Here is a 21,608-nt window from a genome sequence, read left to right on the forward strand (position 1 = left end):
AAGGGATATGGATAACAGTGTTTCCTAAAACTTTCAATTTCACCATGAAGGTCCAGGCACCTGACCAGATACCATGGTCGTCGCGGTCTTCTCAGCAATACCAAAGATGTTGCTGTATCGACCAACCCAGGTGGAGATGTCCATACAGGAAAGTGCCTCATTACTGGTCAAAACGGTCACCTTCCTGAGTTCTGGCGGGATATCGTGACAGGAAAGAAACCTTGCCATCCGGGGTGATCCCGAGCCAGTTCATGGTGAGATCAGAAAAGTTCAAGGCCCTCCGGTCTCACAGAGCTGACATCGAAGTAGGAGGTCTCAGGGGTGGATCAAGGCGAAGATGTCATATGCCAAGTAGCCCATCCCCAGCAGGAGCTTAGCAACCTTCGACCGATCAGGAGAGGCATCCTGGCTTACCCACTGGAGACGGGCCACGTTCCTACGATTACTCCTCTGCCTCGGTGTCGGCAGAGACCAGACAGTCTCTGCCCACCTATCTAGGAAGGCAGACAAACCGTGTCTCTCTATCCAGAAAGACAGATCAACCTCACTCCCCTATACGTTGATGGAACTCTCCCCTTTCATCAGGGCGTCTGAGCGGCACTGCTGCAAGTCACCGTCCCTAGGGTCACCAGTAGAGTTGAGCGACTTTTGGTTTTTTAGGGTCGCGTTTCGTTTCGTGAAACCCGACTTTTCCAAAAGTCGGGTCGAGCAACATCGTCCGATTATAAGGAAAAGTTGGGGTCGTCCCGAAACACGAAACCCAATGTAAGTCAATGGGGAATAAAAGTCGGAAGTGAGAGGAGGACAGGAAACACACCTACAGTGCCCATTTGAATGCCAAAAGCATCAATTCTTCTTACTTAAGCTTGTCAACCTTAATTAACTTCATAATACAAGTTACGCACTGAAAAATGGGGGTTATTTGGCTAAAGTTGTGGGGGGGGAGGGCTGGCTGCAGGTTTTCATGTGCCCTGGGTGAAAGAGCGCCCCTTTAACACATACAGTGGGGAAAAAAAGTATTTAGTCAGTCAGCAATAGTGCAAGTTCCACCACTTAAAAAGATGAGAGGCGTCTGTAATTTACATCATAGGTAGACCTCAACTATGGGAGACAAACTGAGAAAAAAAAATCCAGAAAATCACATTGTCTGTTTTTTTTTCATTTTATTTGCATATTATGGTGGAAAATAAGTATTTGGTCAGAAACAAAATTTCATCTCAATACTTTGTGATATATCCTTTGTTGGCAATGACAGAGGTCAAACGTTTTCTGTAAGTCTTCATAAGGTTGCCACACACTGTTGTTGGTATGTTGGCCCATTCCTCCATGCAGATCTCCTCTAGAGCAGTGATGTTTTTGGTTTTTCGCTTGGCAACACGGACTTTCAACTCCCTCCAAAGGTTTTCTATAGGGTTGAGATCTGGAGACTGGCTAGGCCACTCCAGGACCTTGAAATGCTTCTTACGAAGCCACTCCTTCGTTGCCCTGGCGATGTGCTTTGGATCATTGTCATGTTGAAAGACCCAGCCACGTTTCATCTTCAATGCCCTTGCTGATGGAAGGAGGTTTGCACTCAAAATCTCACGATACATGGCCCCATTCATTCTTTCATGTACCCGGATCAGTTGTCCTGGCCCCTTTGCAGAGAAACAGCCCCAAAGCATGATGTTTCCACCACCATGCTTTACAGTAGGTATGGTGTTTGATGGATGCAACTCAGTATTCTTTTTCCTCCAAACACGACAAGTTGTATTTCTACCAAACAGTTCCAGTTTGGTTTCATTAGACCATAGGACATTCTCCCAAAACTCCTCTGGATCATCCAAATGCTCTCTAGCAAACTTCAGATGGGCCCGGACATGTACAGGCTTAAGCAGTGGGACACGTCTGGCACTGCAGGATCTGAGTCCATGGTGGCGTAGTGTGTTACTTATGGTAGGCCTTGTTACATTGGTCCCAGCTCTCTGCAGTTCATTCACTAGGTCCCCCCGCGTGGTTCTGGGATTTTTGCTCACCGTTCTTGTGATCATTCTGACCCCACGGGGTGGGATTTTGCGTGGAGCACCAGATTGAGGGAGATTATCAGTGGTCTTGTATGTCTTCCATTTTCTAATTATTGCTCCCACAGTTGATTTCTTCACTCCAAGCTGGTTGGCTATTGCAGATTCAGTCTTCCCAGCCTGGTGCAGGGCTACAATTTTGTTTCTGGTGTCCTTTGACAGCTCTTTGGTCTTCACCATAGTGGAGTTTGGAGTCAGACTGTTTGAGGGTGTGCACAGGTGTCTTTTTATACTGATAACAAGTTTAAACAGGTGCCATTACTACAGGTAATGAGTGGAGGAAAGAGGAGACTCTTAAAGAAGAAGTTACAGGTCTGTGAGAGCCAGAAATCTTGATTGTTTGTTTCTGACCAAATACTTATTTTCCACCATAATATGCAAATAAAATGAAAAAAAAACAGACAATGTGATTTTCTGGATTTTTTTTCTCAGTTTGTCTCCCATAGTTGAGGTCTACCTATGATGTAAATTACAGACGCCTCTCATCTTTTTAAGTGGTGGAACTTGCACTATTGCTGACTGACTAAATACTTTTTTTCCCCACTGTACCACAACTCATCATGCTCCGATACGGCAGAGAAATAGCGGTATAGTACAATGAAAAATACCTCACTTTTTACATCTCATGACGAGGCCCATCTATTTCTCCATACAGAATCATTGGTCCCATATAATTTTGAAACAGTATATGATGAGCTCCACATAATGCTACAGTATATGTTGGTCCCCATGGATGAAGCTCCACTGTCTTATGGGCCCAAATAATGCTCCAAACATAATGGGCCCCATTTCTAATGCTCTAGTGTATAATGGGCCCTGTAAATGCTGCTCCAGTGTCTGATGTCCACCTTTGGAATGTTCCAGTGTATGGTGGGCCCCATCTATCATTCTCCAGAGTATAGTGCTCCCCAAAAATTGCTGTCCCAACATTGAAAACAATCAAATAAGTCTCCTCGCTAGGGAATCCCTGTACTTGTCTGGACAGGTGCTATAGCTTGCTTAACAGCTCGCCAGCCGTTCTCACGCCCAGTATGGATTGCACGTGATTGCACAAAGGTTAGAAAGGGTACCGTATCCCTGGATAACATGTATGGATAGCGTACACATTCAAAATATATGTCTCAGGAGGCAGGCTCAGACGGTGTTAGGCCCAGTATGGATTGCACGTGATTGCACAAAGGTTAGAAAGGGTACCGTATCCCTGGATAACATGTATGGATAGCGTACACATTCAAAATATATGTCTCAGGAGGCAGGCTCAGACGGTGTTAGGCCCAGTATGGATTGCACGTGATTGCACAAAGGTTAGAAAGGGTACCGTATCCCTGGATAACATGTATGGATAGCGTACACATTCAAAATATATGTCTCAGGAGGCAGGCTCAGACGGTGTTAGGCCCAGTATGGATTTGACGGCCCAGATTACACAGCGGAGGAGCAGGGAGAGGTAAAGATTGCAAATGCAGGGGCCCTGCCCAAGCAAGGGGGGCCCACTCGTGGGCGTCGGTACTGGCACTGGGCCCCTCATAGTACAGCGGTGTGTCTGACAGCGGGTGTGCACCACCACCGTCAGAGACACTTGATTGCACTATGAGGGACCCTGTGCCAGTGCCCGCGCCCAAGAGTCGGCCTACCCACCTGTCCAGGGCAACGGCACTCGCACGGTGTCGTGCGCTAGGTGTTGACCCCGGCCATGGGGGGGGAGGCAGCACAGTTAGGGAGTTTTAGAAAGTGGCATATGTTGATGTTGGACATTCAGCTGATGCAAAAGGCGAAATAAGTGAAGTCCCAGGAAGAGGTGGACCAAAGCAAGCCATTTTTCTGTCACCCTATGTGTCATCAGGGGAAGGTGGGACAAAATCCTTGGAAACCCATGCGTGGTTCATTTTAATGAAGGTTAGATCATCCACATTTTGGGTTGACAGACGGGTCCTTTTTTCTGTCAGGATTGATCCAGCTGCACTGAAGACTCTTTCCGATAGCACACTTGCAGCTGGGCAAGCGAGCTCCTGTAAGGCATATTGGGCCAATTCAGGCCAGGTGTCCAGTTTAGCGGCCCAATAGTCAAAGGGGAATGACCTGTGTGGGAGAACATCGATATGGGAGGAAAAGTAGTTTGTAACCATAGTTGACAACTGCTGTCTCCTGTCACTTTCCATCGATGCAGTATTACCAGTTGTGTGAGCGGTATTTGAAAGATCAGTCCACAACATTGTCATGAAACCCCTGTCTCCAACGCCACTTCTGCTGTGTGCACCACGAACACCTCTGCCAAGCTGCCCCCGGCCCGTACGGCTCGTGTGAGAACCATCACCGCTGCTGTGTGCTGGGAATGCCTCAAGCAACCGATTTACCAGAGTTGCTTGTTTATTAGCCAATATTAGGTCAAGGTTCTCCTGTGGCATGATGTTTTGTAATTTGCCTTTATAGCGTGGATCCAGGATGCTGGCCAACCAGTAGTCGTCATCGTTCATCATTTTGGCAATGCGGGGGTCCCTTTTTAGGATCCGCAAGGCATAATCTGACATTTGGGCCAATGTTCCCGGTGTCAATGATGCACTGCGAGTGCTGGGTGGAGGAGCACTTTCTGGCAAATCCACATCCCTCCAGTCATGCACAAACCCTGTACCAGACCTTGCCACGCCAACATTTTCACTTGCCCCACGAGATGCATCCTCCTCCCCTAAGTAATCATCCCCATCATCCTCCTCCTCCTCCTCCTCTTCTTCCTCCACCTCGTCCAGGAGAGGTCCCTGAGCAGACAATGGCTGAATATCATCAAGGATTCCCTCCTCCTCTTCCTCCTCATCAACATTGGCTGCAGACGCCTGCTCCTTAAGGTGCATCAAAGTTTGCATGAGCAGACGCATAAGTGGGATGCTCATGCTTAGGATGGCGTCGTCTGCGCTTACCAGCCGTGTGCATTCCTCAAAACACTGAAGGACTTTACAGAGGTCTTTCAGCTTCGACCACTGCACGCCTGTCAACTCCATGTCTGCTCTCAAAGTGCCTGGCCGTGTATCCTCCCACAAATGCATTATGGCCTGCCTCTGCTCGCACAGCCACTCCACCATGTGCAGGGTGGAGTTCCACCTTGTTGCAATGTCGATAATGAGGCGGTGGTTGGGAAGGTGGAGCAATCGCTGCAGCTTCTGCATACGAACGGAGTGTACAGGCGACCGGCGGATGTGCGCGCACAGTCTTCGCACCTTCTGGAGCAGGGCTGTTAACTCCGGATAATTTTTGAGGAAGCACTGCACCACCAGGTTCAAGGTGTGAGCCAAGCAAGGTATGTGGCTGAGTTTTGAAAGGGCTATGGCTGCCACAAAATTACGGCCGTTATCACTAACTACCTTGCCTGCCTCAAGATGTACACTGCCCAGCCATGACTCAGTTTGTCGCTTCAAGTACTCGGCCAGCACCTCGGCGGTGTGTCTGTCGCCCAAACACATCATCTGCAACACAGCCTGCTGACGCTTTCCACTAGCTGCTCGATAGGGGGACACATCGTGTGCAACAGTGGCAGCTGCAGATGGAGTGCTTGTACGACTGCGCTCTGTGGACGAGCTTTCGCTTCTGGAGGAGGAGGAGGAGGAGGAGGGTCGAACGCCTACAGCCAACTGTTTCCTATACCGTGGGCTAGGCAGCACTGTCCCACCACAACTGTCCCCTGTGGACCCTGCATCCACCACATTAACCCAGTGCGCAGTGATGGACACGTAACGGCCCTGGCCATGCTGACTGGACCATGCATCAGTTGTGAGGTGCACCATTCCGCTCACTGACTGCTTGAGTGCATGGACAATGCGGTCTTTCACATGATGGTGGAGGGCTGGGATGGCTTTGCGAGAGAAGAAGTGGCGACTGGGTAGGTCATAGCGTGGTACTGCATAGGCCATGAGTTCGCGGAAAGCTGTGCTTTCCACCAACCGAAAGGGCATCATGTCAAACGAGATTAGTTTGGCAATGTGGGCGTTCAAACCCAGTGTACGCGGATGAGAGACTGAGTACTTTCTTGACCTACTCATAGTGTCTGGGAGGGTGAGCTGGACTTGAGAGCTGCATATGGTGGAAGTAGCGGTGGACAGGGCGGACTGAGAGAGGGTTGATAATGGTGATGGAGTTGGTGTTCTTTCTGATGGCCTAGAATCAGTCTTTCGTTGATATAACAGTGTGATTCCCTGACTGCTGTGGTCTTGCAACGACACCTCAACATTTGCTGATGTGCTAACCGGTGGGCTTACAGTGGGGGAAACAATGTAGCGTTGCTGACTACCTTCGTTGTGATCAGTTGCACATGTGGCACTTGAGGTTTGGTGTTGTGTCCACGCTTGCAAGTGCATGCTGGTTAAATGTCTAAGCATGCAACTGGTATTCAAATTTTTCAGATTTTTCCCTCAGCTAAAGGTCTTTGCGCACTTCTTACAGATAACCTTGGCCTGATCATGAGGATTTTGTTCAAAAAAGTGCCACACTGCACTCTTCCTACTTTGGCAGACATTTTGCGGCCTAGCACGCTGTGATCTTTTGACCCTCTGGACAAGCTGTCCAGCAACTCTTTTGATGTTTGGAACCTGTCTTTGGAGTGCTCCGGGCCTGCCAGATAACAGCTGTTGCGATGTCGATGTCTGCTGTGGATGATCCTCATCTGAGCTATTGGAAGCAGCACCCTCTTCCCCCAATGGATGCCAATCTGGGTCAACAACTGGGTCATCCATCACCTCCTCTTCTATCTCATGTGCACCTTCCTCTGTGTCACCGTGTATGGTGGTATAGTGTGCGGGAAGGGGCACCTGAGTCTCATCAGGGTCAGAATCTGGCTCTGTACACTGCGAGGACAATGTAGTGCTCTGAGTGAATGTACCAGCAGAATCATCCATCAGCGGCTGTGCATCAGTGCACTCCATGTCAGATTCATCTTGGCCTGGGTAATTCACCATTTCACCTGATAATCCAGGCATGGTATGTGAAAACAGCTCCATGGAGTAATCAGTAGTATGGCCTGCGTCATCCTTCAATCTTGGTTGGGGTGAAGGACACAAGGAAAGGTGTGGTTCATGAACATGAGCCTCCAATGACGACTCAGTGCTTTTACTTTTTACAACTGAAGAAGAGGAGGCGATAGAGCTGGAGGCTGAGTCAGCAATGTAAGACAAAACTTTTTCCTGATGCTCTGGCTTTAAAAGCGGTTTGCCAACTCCTAGAAAACTAAGCGTTCGAGGCCTTATGTAGCCAGACGATGACGCAGGGTCAGCACCTCCTGCATTCGGTCCTATTTTGCTCTTGCCACTACCATCAGATCCACCACCAACACCATCATTACCAGCTGCCAACCCCCGCCCAATTCCACGGCCTCTTCCACCAGCCTTCCTCATTTTTGGTAGAAATGTAGACAAAATCCAACAAACTATATAGTAATGTAAAACAAGGTACAAGGTGTCTATAGGACAGGGGAGATTTAGAATTTCTGCACACACTTGTGGACAGTGGACACTTTTGGATTGTGTGAGGCCCACTGATATCTGAGCGCTATGTGACAGGCTCGATGGCACAGCTGTGACCAAAGTGACGAGAGGATAAGTGAGATTTTGAATCTCTCCGCACACTTTTGGACACTGGACACTTGTGGATTGTGTGAGGCCCACTGATATCTGAGCGCTATGTGACAGGCTCGATGGCACAGCTGCCTGTGACAAAAGTGACGAGAGGATAATGGAGATTTTGAATCTCTGCGCACACTTTTGGACACTGGACACTTGTGGATTGTGTGAGGCCCACTGATATCTGAGCGCTATGTGACAGGCTCGATGGCACAGCTGCCTGTGACAAAAGTGACGAGAGGATAATGGAGATTTTGAATCTCTGCGCACACTTTTGGACACTGGACACTTGTGGATTGTGTGAAGCCCACTGATATCTGAGCGCTATGTGACAGGCTCGATGGCACAGCTGCCTGTGACAAAAGTGACGAGAGGATAATGGAGATTTTGAATCTCTGCGCACACTTTTGGACACTGGACACTTGTGGATTGTGTGAGGCCCACTGATATCTGAGCGCTATGTGACAGGCTCGATGGCACAGCTGCCTGTGACAAAAGTGACGAGAGGATAATGGAGATTTTGAATCTCTGCGCACACTTTTGGACACTGGACACTTGTGGATTGTGTGAGGCCCACTGATATCTGAGCGCTATGTGACAGGCTCGATGGCACAGCTGCCTGTGACAAAAGTGACGAGAGGATAATGGAGATTTTGAATCTCTGCGCACACTTTTGGACACTGGACACTTGTGGATTGTGTGAGGCCCACTGATATCTGAGCGCTATGTGACAGGCTCGATGGCACAGCTGTGACAAAAGTGACTAGAGGATAAGGGAGATTGGATTGCTTTTAAAAAAGCAGTTTGCGGAGCAGTGGGTAAACAGCAATGCCAGCCTGTCAGGAAGCCTTAAAAGGCAGCCCAACAACCAACACCACTGATACACCACTATATAGCCTCCCCTTGCACTGCACACACAGTGACTTGTGTGTTGTGCAGGCCAAATCGCTAGCAGCAGAAGCAGTTTTTTTGTCTTCTTCCCTGCCTAACGCTCTCCCTACAGAATCAGCAGCAACCTCTCCCTATACTAAGATCGGCAGAAGTAAGATGGCGGTCGGCGTGCACGCCCTTTTATACCCCCTGTGACGCCCACCAAAGCAAGCCAATCACTTGCATGCCCTTCTGAAAGATGGTGGTGACCCGTGCCTAGGTCATCACGTTGCCCACAGTGTCCGTGGATCCTGATTGGCTGAAAAAGAGCGCAAAACAAACTTTTGAAACGCGACTTTGGCGCGTAAGTCGCCGACCTCGTGGCCGACCTCATCCTAGGGTCGGGTTTCGTTTCATGAAACCCGACTTTGCCAAAAGCCGGCGACTTTTGAATTTTTTCGACCCGTTTCGCTCAAATCTAGTCACCAGACAAGGGCACACTAGTACCCCCAGCAGTGACAGCTCCAGAATAGCTTGAGGCTGAAGCCCTTACAACCATTGGGGGGCAGTGGGACAACTACCTACTTCCCCTCCACCACCACCAATGCTGCTCTCCTCATTCACTCCACTACTACTCCCATCATTTCTGCACTGCTCCTTTCACTTCCCTTACCATTACTACCACCACCGGTCACCCCATAACCACTATTCTCTCCTCCATTTGTTCCACTGTTCTCTGCACCTTCCACAGTCACATCCATTCCGTCCTCCCTTGTGTTTGGCGTCTCTGCACTCACCTGCTGGACCGGGGAAGGGGTTCAGCACCACACCCGCTTTAATTAGTTCAGTGCTGACTTTATGCTGTGCTTTTGGAGCACCATGCCCCTTATTGTCCTGGGCAGAGTGCTTGTCAGCCGCCTGCCTTGTAGCCAGAGACTTCGAGGGTTTAGTGTTTTTTTTTTGTCGCCGGGGCACACTGCCCACCTGTCGCCGCAGTGCGCCCAGTATTCTTGGCAGTTTTAGTTTTTCTTTGCTGCTTTTCTGCAGGAACATTCCTCACACGTGGTTCCCCTGTTCCAGCTGCACACCTCTTCTCTGTTGAGGTGCAGTGTGCCCCCTTTTTGCTGTGACACGCTCCTCAGCCCTGCCCCCCACCACCACAGGCCCATTGTCGGCCAGCTCAGCTGCAGAGAGCAGGGATGGAGTCTGCTCAAATGTCCCCCTTTTGCAACGTCGTGAACATCACTCTTGCCCTCCCTGACCTGGTGATAACCGGCTTAGCCGCAGAGGGCAGGGAGGGTAACTCCACGGGGTTCTCTATGTCCGACGCTGTGAGTATCGCCACAGCCTCGCCCCCTGCACTGTTCCCCGCACAGACGGCAGCATCACTGGACATCCTCTTCCTCTCCCCACCTTGTCTATACCCCTGACCCACCGCAGAGCTCATGCCTTTAGGTTTGGTGGGGTTTACACATGAGGCGGTAGGTGTAACATCAGACATTGGTACATGTCGGTAACTCACCACCTCCAATGCAGTCTCCTTCGTCTTCTTCCTCTTTTTTGTCTCCTTCACTGGTTCATCCTCACCAAAGGAAAAATGATTCAGGTCCACAGGAGACTCTAGCTCTTGGATCTCCTTTAGCAGACCATACTCTTCCTCCGCTGATACTCCAGCCTGTATTGTCGGAGACCTCTGCGATGCCGCCACTTGTTTTTGGCTCTGCCCCTAACTTTCCCGGCTTGTTCCAGTACAAGATGGGAGAGCCGGGACTCCAGTCACGATTTCTTCGTCATCCTCCTTGCTTAGGACTCCGGCGGTTCTCCTGAGGTCTTTAACCCCTTCATTTCTGAGAACTGCTGCTGGTTTTTAAACCTCTCTAGGAAGGGACCTGCGCTTTTATCAATCCCCTCCTGGATGCGCACTAACCAGACCACCTAATCTCTGAGGGCTTAAAGGGAATCGGTCACCCATTTTTTGAGATATAATTATCATTCAATTGTGTGTGACATAAGGATTCTCTTAGTACTTTTGCTTCCCCTGACCCTGCACCTTTCATGCATAAATACCTTTTTTATATCAGTTCAAATGTATGTAAATTGCCGCGGTCCAGTCCGATGGGCGGGGTTTATTCGCCTGCTCCCCCCCTCCCTACGCATTTCTTCTTTCTTCTTCCTCCATTCACGTATTGTTTCAGCGCTTGCGCCTTGCAAAAGCCTCCGGTGCTTGCGCAGTATGCTTTGCCAAACTGTGGGCAAAGCATATAATCGTTACTGCGCATGTGCCGGTATTTTTCCCGCGTCTATGACCCTGGGTCATAGACACAGGGAAAAATACCGGCGCATGCGCAGTAACGATTATATGCTTTGCCCACAGTTTGGCAATGCATACTGCGTGTCACGATCCCACCGCTGACACGGGCATGTCAGCGGACGGAGGGACGCGACGCACTATCGGCACACGGCTATCACAGGTGTAGTGGGGGCTTATCTTAGCTATCCCACCACTGGCACCATGTGACAAAAATACAAAAAGCTAGTCTTGCCCTGACAATTTATCGCAGGGGGGTTATTTTGGACGCCCCACCACTGCTAACAACCTTGTACGAACTGCGGGGATTTATGGATATCCCACTTTCTCAGTTCCACTTTGGAACTCGCAGCTCTCTGGCACCCCCTTTATCCTCAGGCCAGTCAGGGAACTACACCTAAGATAATTGGTCACCAGCCAGCTGGTTCAATGAGGTCTGGCCACCCAGCTTGCTGCAGTGAGGGAAATATCAATGCTCTGGCCGCAGCCACCCAATTAGCTTATCAAATCCCTTTCCGTCACAGCCAGCAGTACCCGGGGCCCAAATCACATTTCGCCACCACCAGCTACGATTTACTTAATCAATGAGTTAATTGAGGGCCCGTAGCCAACCCCCAAATTAGTGGCGATTATCTAAAGGCACGAGTTCATTTCTTAGAGCATGGAGACAGAGCTAATAAGTTTACAATTTATTCCCCAAAGTGATTACATAGGTAAAAAGTTGTCACAAAATTGAGACATTAGATACGTACATTGCAAATATAAATTAACAAGGATGAAAAAGGAGAAATGAAAACTTACAGTTGCTTAATTGTCTTTAGGCAGCCATGTGGTCAGGGAGATAGGCAGTCATGTGGTCGGGGAGTTAGGCCGCTTAGCCAGACATCCCCAGACATCTGATGGGTCCTTTCAGCATGAAAACTCCAGCTTAACTGGGCTGTTTGTCCACTAGCATCCCTTATGGCCTCTGCTGTGTGACATCACAAAAGGGGCCGGCTGGAGAGGGTCTGCCCCCCTACTCTCTAAGTTGCAATTTAACTAAAAACTTATACTAACTATATCTCAACGAGGCAAACTCGTATGAACACGCAGATGGTATCATTTTTCCCCGTTTATTAAGTACAATAAAACAAGATCAAACATACAGTAGTTATGACACACCGTTTGGGAGTAATCCATATCTCAGTTTCTGGAGGTGTTAGAACTTCGCAAGAACCACCGTAGGGAAGCCGGGTCGGCACAGATCACAGAAATGTCAGTTTCATTTTTCTGTTGTGACCAGAGCCCGTGCTAAGCGTATTTTAATATCTCTCATTCATATGCTTTCCCCGCATGGTGCAAAAAAAGCCATTCTTTCACTTAGCTAATCAACATTCCTTAGCTACTCAGGAAATGGCCCGTGTTCTATTACCAGCATGCAGAGGACACATACACACAGCTGCTAGGGAGGGGGGAGAGGAGGATCACATTTGCAGCTGTGACAGGCTGATTTTCTCATAGAATGGAAGATTCTGGAAGGTTCCAGCAAAATCATACTTTACAGACTTATCTTACATTACATCTCCCCCTTTTAGAGTGCGCTACGGAGGCATAACCTGACAGTAATCCGCCATGCGCACCTCAGCGGGTTCGCCCCGGCAGGGCAACCCATCGGCATTACCATGTTTGCTGCCCTTTTTGTGTTGTACTGTAAAGTCATACTGTTGAAGGGCCAGGCTCCAGCAGAGGGTTGTGGTTGGTTACCACCGGTACAGGTAGGGCTGCAAATGTTGCAGTGCCCACACCATGGCCAGGCATTCTCGATGGTGAAGTATGCCACTTCCCTCGGCAAAAGTTTCTGGCTCAGGTATAACACGGGGTGCTCCTGGTTCCCCGAGTCGACCTGGCTGAGCACAGTACTGAGGCCAAACTCGCTGGCGTCGGTCTGTACCAGAAACGGGAGACTGCTGTCGACTGCTTTCAACACTGGAGAGTTGCAAAGGGCTGTTTTCAAAGCTTGGAAGGCCGCCTCACAGTCATCTGTCCAGTTGACTGTTTGGGGTAGCCTCTGCTTGGTGAGGTCAGTCAAGGATTTTGCAAGGGCGCTATAGTCCTGTACGAACCGCCTATAGTACCCTGCAGTGCCCAAGAAGGACTTCACTTGCTTCTTGGTCCTGGGGGTGGGCCAGGACACGATTGCGTCCACCTTTTCCAGCTCTGGACTCATGGAACCCCGCCTACCCAGTGCCCCACCTGATGCCCCAGGTAGTGGACCTCGCTCATGCCCATCTGGCACTTTCCCGGCTTGATAGTCAGGCCTGCCTGGTGGAGACGCTTGAGCACCTCCTGGAGGTGCTGAAGGTGTTCCTCCCTGGTGGAAATGAAGATGGCAATGTCATCCAAGTACGCCACCGCGTACTCCTTCAGTCCCCGGAGCAGGTGGTTGACCATCCTCTGGAAAGTGGCAGGGGCATTTTTCATGCCAAAGGGCATGACTGTGGACTCTTACAGTCCAAAGGAGGTGATAAGGGTGGATTTCTCCTGCACCTCAGGGCTCACGGACATCTGCCAGTATCCCCGACTCAGATCCATGATGGATATGTATTTTGCTTTTGCCAACCGCTCAAGAAGATCCTCGATGCGTGGCATCGGGTGTGCATCAGAGGTTGCGATGGTGTTGAGCCCCCTGTAGTCCACGCAGAACCGGGTGGTTTGATCCTTTTTAGGCACGAGGACTACAGGTGAGGCCCACGCACTTTTGGACCGTTGCAACTCCTCAGAGATCCGATAAGGTGTTCGCCGTAGTGGGGCGTGATTCCCGGTGTCTACCTCATGAACCGCTAACTCTGTTCTCCCAGTTCGGTTACTGAACACGGCCTGGAAGAGGTCCAGGGTGGCCAACAACTGCGACCGCTGGGTTACGGTTAACAAATCACTTATCGCCATATCCTCAATGGACCCATTGGCTTTGGCTTGAGCCAGCATGTCCAGGAGGGGATCCCTATCCCCATCCTTGGTCAGATTGCAGACCGGTAGGACGCAAGCTTCACGTTCGTGGTGAGCCTTCAGCATATTGATGTGAAAGGCCTTGCGCCTACCCCAAGCGTGGTCAAGCGTGACCACGTAGGTGACCAAGTTGAGCTGTTGGTGGACGACGTATGGGCCTTCCCAGGCTGCCTGAAGCTTATCCGTTGGTACGGGACCAGCACCCACACCTTTTGACCCACCTGGTAGGTCCGCTCCCAGGCATTCTGGTTGTACCAGTGCTTCTGGTCAGCCTGAGCCTGCGTCATGTTGTCATGCACCAACTGCGTCAAGGTCTGCATCTTGTCACGGAAGCGCATGACATAACCCACTATGGACACTTCTGTGGGGTTTGGCTCATCTTCCCAAGATTCTCTTATCAACCCAAGGGGTCCCCGGACTCGCCTGTCATACAGGAGCTCGAAGGGGGAGAACCCCGTCGAGGCCTGCGGAACTTCTCTGTAAGTGAATAGCAGGTGCGGGAGGAACCGCTCCCAGTCACGCCCTTGGGTCTCAACCAGCATGCAGAGCATCTGCTTGAGGGTACCTTTGAAGCATTCACACAAACCACTGGTCTGTGGGTGATACGCACTTGATACCAGGTGCTGCACCTGTATTTTCTTACAGAGAGCCTCCATTAGGCGAGACATGAATTGGGTCCCTTGATCGGTAAGCATCTCCCTGGGAAATCCTACCCTTGAAAAGATGGTCACCACTGCATCAGCCACCTTATCTGCCCTGGTTGAAGACAGAGCTACTGCCTCTGGGTACCGGGTAGCATAGTCTACCACGGTGAGAATGTATTGCTTTCCAGAGCTGCTGGGGACAGCCAGCGGGCCTACAATGTCCACCGCGATTCTCTGGAAAAGCTCCTCTATCACTGGCAAAGGGATAAGGGGAGCCTTAAGAGCAGTCCCCGTCTTACCCACTTTTTGACAGGTGGCACAGGAGCAGCAGTATTTTGTGACGTCTGTCCCCATCTTGGGCCCATAGAAGTGTTGAGACAGCCGTGCCTTTGTTTTGCTGATCCCCAAGTGTCCAGCGAGTGGAATCTCATGGGCAATCCGCAACAACTCAGTTCTGAACCGATAGGGGACGACCAGCTGTCTTTCCCTCAACCACTCCTTTTGGGATTCTCCGGGTACTGTCTCCCGGTACAACCTTACTCGTTCCCAGAACACCCTCTCCTCATCAGACTTGGAGGTGGGCGTCTCAGCGAGATCTCTCAATTTCTCCAGGCTCGCATCAGAGTGCAGAGCAGCCTGGAACTCCTGGCTGGAGGCAGCCAGAAGTGACGTCACGGTTCCTTCCTTACTGGGATCCTCTCGATCCTGCTCTGGGTTCACCTCTGGTTCAGTCTCTCGTAGCAGAAGAGGGTCCAGAAGGCAGGGCGCTACCTGCGATCTGGGCACTCTGACTGCGTGTGACAGCTGCTGTGTATGCTGTTTCCTCGGGGATTTCTACAGACCCACAAGCCGGCGCTGCCATGGGCTCTACCTCCCCATCCACCCCCAACACTTCAGGAGCAGTGCTACTTATGGGCCAGTTACCTTCCCCAGTGGCACTGGTCAGTTACATGGCATTACCTTCCTCATGGTTCCCATGCACCTCCCCATTTCCTTGAGCACCGTTGCTTGCTCCTGCCAGGGGTTCCTCAGCCGTCTCACTCCGCAGAGTGACGTGGCTGAGCATTTCGGTACCTGTGGACACATCTACCGTTTCAAAGAAATGGTTAGCAGGTTCAGTCGGCACAGATACATCATCATCATCATTCCTAGGAAAAGAATGGTTATCCGATTTCTTTGGTACAGTTTCATCATCATCATCATCATCATCATCATTCCTGGGGAGAGAATGGTTGCTAGTTGCATAATGACTCATCAAGGCATTAGCAGGTAACACATTCAGTTTCACGTCATCATCATCATCATCATCATTATCATCATCATCATCATCAGGGCTAACAATACCCTTATTATCAGATTGGGGAGGGGTGTCAGGGACATAGTATGCAACCATCCTCCCCAAGTCAGTCCCCAATAAAACATCAGTCCAGGACAGATGAGGGTTCGTTCAGCCCCGGTGTCCTTGAGGCCTTTAGCAAGACTGGCCCCCACCTGGACGGGTTGAACGTTGTCATCAATCCTCCCAACCATACCTCCCACCAAAAGAACAGAGGCATTGGGCTCAGAGGCCTTGGCTGGGGGTTCTTCGGCCTTTCCGGATAGGTGATACTGATGTGACCAGTCCGCTGGCAGTTGAAACACTGGCGACTGTCAGTAGTAGGCCTGGTTTTGGCAACAGGGACAGGGCCTCTGGAGGAACGGCTAGATGGGGCACTGGGGTTGGTTGCAGGCTTACCCCCTCTCCAGCTGGTGGTGACTGGCCTCCGCATCTCTGGCTTCCGGTTGGCCTCATAGTTGTCGGCGATATGCGCTGCTTTGTCCGCATTCGTTGGTTCGCAGTCCAGGATGAACTGTCGGACCTCAGCTGGGCAAAGGTGCAGGAACTGGTCTTTGATCATCAGGTCCCGTAACAGCTCAAAGGAATAAACGGACAGTCCATGGATCCACTGGTCAAAGTGGGTCCTGAGTCCTTGCACCACATCGCTATAACTGTCGTATGGGCCACATTGGAGGTTCCGGAACTTCTTTCGGTATACCTTAGATGTCAGCCGGTATTTGGCGATCAGAGCCTGCTTTATGGAGTCATAGTTCTTGTCTTCTTCCTGCGGAAGAGAAGCAAACGCCTCCAGAGCTTTGCCTTTTAGCCCTGGGGTCAAGTACCTGGCCCATTGTCCTCCAGGCAGCTGGTACTGTCGGCAGGCTTTCTCAAAGGCCCGCAGAAATGTGTCCAAGTCCCCGTCCTTTTCCATCACGGGAAAATGCTTTGGCCGGGGTTAGGACTCTGGGCACTGCTGGGCTTGCTGCTCCAGGCTGTGGGGACATTCCCCCCCGCTGGAGCACCTCCAGTTCATGGGGCCTCTGCGCTTGGCGCTTGGCTCTCTCAGCCTCCCGCTCAGCTCGGGCCTCCTGCCGATATAGCTGGATGAGCCTCACCCTTCCCTCACAGTCTTTGGCGGGGAGTTCGTCCAAGGCCGCTTGCAGGTTAAGGTCCAATCTGTCCGGATTGTATATGGAGCCAGCGCTCAGGAGTGGAGCCTCTGCTGCAACACCATTGTCGCTTGGGCCAGGTTCTGCGCCCGCGGGGCTCTGGGTGTTGTCCAACTGCACGAGAGCAGCGATTAGTTGGTCTCTGGTTTTGTTTGTGGCGTCAATGCCTCGGTACGTGCATACTCCAGCAAGAACTTCCTTTTTCTGCTGTGTGTACCAGCATTCTCCTTTTGCCGCCATGGTTGCCAAATAAAAGATAGAATAGAAAAACAAAGAGGAGGGAGGGAATACTCTCACGTACACACAAATGTCTCAGGACTAGTAACCACTGAGTCTGTTCTCCAAAACTTATGACGCAGGATTCCCGCAGGAATCGTGCAGGTTTTTAGTGAGAGGAATGATTGCTCAAACCAAAAACTAATGCTCTATGATCATCCCACCGCTCTGCCACCAATATGTCACGATCCCACCGCTGACACGGTTATGTCAGTGGACAGAGGGACGCGATGCACTGCCGGCACACGGCTATCACAGGCGCAGTGGGGGCCTATCTTAGCTATCCCACCACTGGCACCATGTAACAAAAATACAGCAAGCTAGTATTGCCCTGACAATTTATTGCAGGAGGATTATTTTGGATGCCCCACCGCTGCTAACAACCTTCTACGAACTGTGGGGATTTATGGATATCCCACTTTCTCAGTTCCACTTTGGAACTCGCAGGTCTCTGGCGCCCCCCTTATCCTCAGGTCAGTCAGGGAACTACGCCTAGGATAATTGGTCACCGGCCGGCTGCTTCAATGAGGTCTGGCCACCCGGCACGCTGCAGTGAGGGAAATATCAATGCTCTGGCCGCAGCCACCCAATTAGCTTATCAAATCCCTTTCCGTCACAGCCAGCAGTACCCAGGGCCCAAATCACATTTCGCCACCACCAGCTACGATTTACTTAATCAATGAGTTAATTAAGAGGGTCTGTAGCCAACCCCCAAATTAGTGGCGATTATCTAAAGGCACATGTTCATTTCTTAGAGCATGGAGACAGAGCTAATAAGTTTGATTTATTCCCCAAAGTCGGGCAGTGATTACATAGGTAAAAAGTTGTCACAAAGTTGAGACATTAGATATGTATATTGCAAATATAAAATAACAGGGATGAAAAAGCAGAAATTAAAACTTACAGTTGCTTAATTGTCTTTAGGCAGCCATGTGGTCGGGGAGATGGGCCGCTTAGCCAGACGTCCCAAGACATCTGATGGGTCCTTTCAGCATGAAAACTCCAGCTTAACTCGGCTGTTTGTCCACTAGCATCCCTTATGGCCTCTGCTGTGTGACATCACAAAAGGGGCTGGCTGGAGAGGGTCTGCTCCCCTACTCTCTAAGTTGCAATTTATCTAAAAACTTATACTAACTATATCTCAACGAGGCAAACTCGTTTGAACACGCAGATGGTATAATTTTTCCCCGTTTATCGAGTACAATAAAACAAGATCAAACATACAGTAGTTATGACACACCGTTTGGGAGTAATCCATATCTCAGTTTCTGGAGGTGTTAGAACTTCGCAATAGCCACCGTAGCGAAGCCGGGTCGGCGTAGATAACAGAAATGTCAGTTTCATTTTTCTGTTGCGACGGGAGCCCGTGCTAGGCGTATTTTAATGTCTCTCATTCATATGCTTGCCCCCACATTGTTCAAACAAAGCCATTCTTTCACTTAGCTAATCACCATTTCTTAGCTACTCAGGAAATGGCCTATTACCAGCATGCAGAGGACACATAGCATGCAGAGGACGCTAGGGAAGGGGGAGAGGAGGATCACATTTGCAGCTGTGACAGGCTGATTTTCTCATAGAATGGAAGATTCAGGAAGGTTCCAGCAAAATCATATTTTACAGACATATCTTACATTACACTGCGCAAGCGCTGAAACAATACGTGAACACAGGAAGAAGAAATAAGAAATGCGTAGAGCAAGACAGGGAGGGGGGAGAAGTCCAATAAGCCCCACCCATCGGATCAGACCGTGGCAATTTACATACATCTGAACCGATATGAAAAAGGTATTTATGCATGAAAGGTGCGGGGTCAGGGGGAGGCAAAAGTACTAAGAGAATCCTTATGTGACACACAATTGAATGATATCATTATATGATATCTCTAAAAAGGGTGACAGATTCCCTTTAAAACCTCTGGGACATCAGGGGTCTTTCTTTGCTGGAGGCACGGATGTTCAGGATCCGAGCCACCCACAGTTCCTCCTTCAGCCCAGTTAGTGCTTTGCCGACGTTCTCGTACTCCCGCAACTTGACCACTCGGGAGAAGGAACTCGTGGACTCGCCAGAGCTCATCTCCCCCCAGGATGTTGCTGGGCACTTCTTCCTGGGGCCTGGGGTGCCCCCCTGTCTCCCTATCTGATTGGACGATGAGCCTTCTCGGGGTTGGAGTAGGCCTTCCTCACCCGTCCTGACCTCCTCACTCCTTCCCTGTCCCCCACCGGCACAGACCAGGGAACAGAAGCCCGCGAAGTCATGCTGGCCTCCCAGGAAGTCTGCCTCTCCCTGGGGACAAGAGAGGCAGACTCTGGTCCTCCTCCTGGAAGTGCTGGAGCTCGCATGACAGGTGCTACTCCTAGCAGGGTGTGACTGATTGTGGGCGCCTGTCCTACAGTCACCTCCCCCAGTAATGGCTGATAAAAGATTGAAATCAGCATCAGGCTGCAGGGTTAGTCTCTGAGCTGCTGCAGCATCTCTCCTTGCCATCAGGTGGCACTGTGGTTCTTCTTGCATCAGGATGAGTAAATGGAGTAATCCAAATAGTTCAGTGAGTGGGGAGCTGTAGTATCTGAAGCGACAGGTGGATAGATGGGGGATTAGATATGCTGCAGGTGAGAATTGGGTCTAAGCTGATTACTTTCTTCATGTCCTAAAAATGAGAGCTGAGATCTGACTGGTTGTTATAGACAACTACTCCCATCCTCTCTGGCCCTAGGATTCTCACACTGCATGTGATCCTCACATTCAGTGTTGTCACATATAGAGTTGAGCGAAACGGGTCGAAAAAATTCAAAAGTAGCCGACTTTTGGCAAAGTCGGGTTTCATGAAACGAAACCCGACCCTAGGATGAGGTCGGCCACGAGGTCGGCGACTTACGCGCCAAAGTCGCGTTTCAAAAGTTTGTTTTGCGCTCTTTTTCAGCCAATCAGGATCCACGGACACTGTGGGCAACGTGATGACATAGGCACGGGTCACCACCATCTTTCAGAAGGGCATGCAAGTGATTGGCTTGCTTTGGTGGGCGTCACAGGGGGTATAAAAGGGCGTGCACGCCGACCGCCATCTTACTTCTGCCGATCTTAGCATAGGGAGAGGTTGCTGCTGATTCTGTAGGGAGAGCGTTAGGCAGGGAAGAAGACCAAAAAACTGCTTCTGCTGCTAGCGATTTGGCCTGCACAACACACCAGTCACTGTGTGTGCAGTGCAAGGGGAGGCTATATAGTGGTGTATCAGTGGTGTTGGTTGTTGGGCTGCCTTCTAAGGCTTCCTGACAGGCTGGCATTGCTGTTTACCCACTGCTCCGCAAACTGCTTTTTTAAAAGCAATCCAATCTCCCTTATCCTCTAGTCACTTTGGTCACAGCTGTGCCATCGAGCTTGTCACATAGCGCTCAGATATTCATTGGGCCTCACACAATCCAAAAGTGTCCAGTGTCCAAAAGTGTGTGCAGAGATTCAAACTCTCACTTATCCTCTAGTCACTTAGGTCACAGCTGTGCCATCGAGCCTGTCACATAGCGCTCAGATATTCATTGGGCCTCACACAATCCAAAAGTGTCCAGTGTCCAAAAGTGTGTGCAGAGATTCAAACTCTCACTTATCCTCTAGTCACTTAGGTCACAGCTGTGCCATCGAGCCTGTCACATAGCGCTCAGATATTCATTGGGCCTCACACAATCCAAAAGTGTCCAGTGTCCAAAAGTGTGTGCAGAGATTCAAACTCTCACTTATCCTCTAGTCACTTAGGTCACAGCTGTGCCATCGAGCCTGTCACATAGCGCTCAGATATTCATTGGGCCTCACACAATCCAAAAGTGTCCAGTGTCCAAAAGTGTGTGCAGAGATTCAAACTCTCACTTATCCTCTAGTCACTTAGGTCACAGCTGTGCCATCGAGCCTGTCACATAGCGCTCAGATATTCATTGGGCCTCACACAATCCAAAAGTGTCCAGTGTCCAAAAGTGTGTGCAGAGATTCAAACTCTCACTTATCCTCTAGTCACTTAGGTCACAGCTGTGCCATCGAGCCTGTCACATAGTGCTCAGATATTCATTGGGCCTCACACAATCCAAAAGTGTCCAGTGTCCAAAAGTGTGTGCAGAGATTCAAAATCTCACTTATTCTCTAGTCACTTAGGTCACAGCTGTGCCATCGAGCCTGTCACATAGCGCTCAGATATCAGTGGGCCTCACACAATCCAAAAGTGTCCAGTGTCCAAAAGTTTGTGCAGAAATTCAAAATCTCCCCTGTCCTATAGACACCTTGTTTTACATACTATATTTGTTGGATTTTGTCTACATTTCTACCAAAAATGAGGAAGGCTGGTGGAAGAGGCCGTGGAATTGGGCGGGGGTTGGCAGCTGGTAATGATGGTGTTGGT

This window comes from Dendrobates tinctorius, unplaced genomic scaffold (assembly GCF_039654945.1).
Source record: "Dendrobates tinctorius isolate UK_male_01 unplaced genomic scaffold, ASM3965494v1 ptg000130l, whole genome shotgun sequence".
Classification (NCBI taxonomy): domain Eukaryota; kingdom Metazoa; phylum Chordata; class Amphibia; order Anura; family Dendrobatidae; genus Dendrobates; species Dendrobates tinctorius.